This window comes from Trypanosoma equiperdum (assembly GCF_001457755.1).
Source record: "Trypanosoma equiperdum strain OVI genome assembly, contig: ctg_842, whole genome shotgun sequence".
NCBI classification, from domain to species: Eukaryota; Euglenozoa; class Kinetoplastea; order Trypanosomatida; family Trypanosomatidae; genus Trypanosoma; species Trypanosoma equiperdum.
In genome coordinates this window covers 66,411-67,539 of record NW_027124801.1, presented here as the reverse complement: position 1 = coordinate 67,539, position 1,129 = coordinate 66,411, and positions in this window count along the sequence as shown.

Sequence of the window (1,129 nt, the reverse complement as noted above, 5' to 3'; positions counted from 1 at the left end):
TTTTTTTTTTTGTTTGTTACTTCTTTTCCTTTTCCTTTTTTTTTGTTGTTGACTTTTGGGCTTTAGTTTTGGTCGCCTATTGATGTATGTTTTCAGTGTTCTGTGGCGTGCCGCAAGTATTGTTCCAACGTCTTTTTTTTTCTTTTTTTTCTTTTCGTGTCAAATTATTGTGTTATGACTATGTATTTATGTCTGTTCTTTCCATGTACCGTTTCTGCTGCTTCCGCCGCCTGGTTCTGTTTTTTTTTTGAAACTTATATTATTGGCATGTTTTTCTCTTTTTTTTTTTCTTTCTTTTTTTTTTTAATTGTTCCTACTCCCATCAAAGGTCATAGATTTGTTTCCGTGCAACAATAATATATGTGCTTACGTCTCACGATATGCGCGGTTTTTTTTTTAAAAAAAAGGAAAAGTGAAGGGTTCGGGTTGCCAGCCGTGAATTTTAGTAGGTGCATTACATTTTAAAATCATTCTTCTTATTTTATTTTTATTTTCACCCTTGGAAAGGAGAAATTATATATGTTACTATCATTACTATTATTGCGAACCGTCAGAGCATGGCTCGCAGTGAAGCATAAAATGGAATGGAAGGGTTAATTGAATTATTACGCCTGTCTGAAAATACCGTTTTCAAGTTATGTATGAATTCTTATGTGGAGTTTGCGACCCGATAGCAACGAAAGTTTTAACCTTCATAAACAGATTTGTTATGAGTTTCGACTTCTGCCTGTAAATAAGGGTTTTGTTCCTCATGTATGTCGGTGGTTAAACTTGCTTATGATGCTGAAAGAAAAAAAAGAGAAAGTTGTTTTCCTGGTGCCATTTTGTAAGTTACCTACATTACTTGTCATATGAGTGTTTTTTTTTTTGAAAATAATTTTAATGTGCACATGCGTGTTCAGCAGTTGCGACTATGATATCTATCTATCTATTATTATTATTTATTTTTTTTGCCTTTCCCCTTTGGTCCTTTTTTTTCTTTTTGTCTTTCTTAATTAGAAGAAAACACGAGGAACGCGTGTTAGTGAAGGTTTTCGTGGGCGCGCTGGTTGTGTTCGGGGTCGAGTTAGCCGCAGCAGCAACGTGTGGTGTGTGTGTGTGTGTGTGTGGTGTTAGTGGTGGTTCCAAG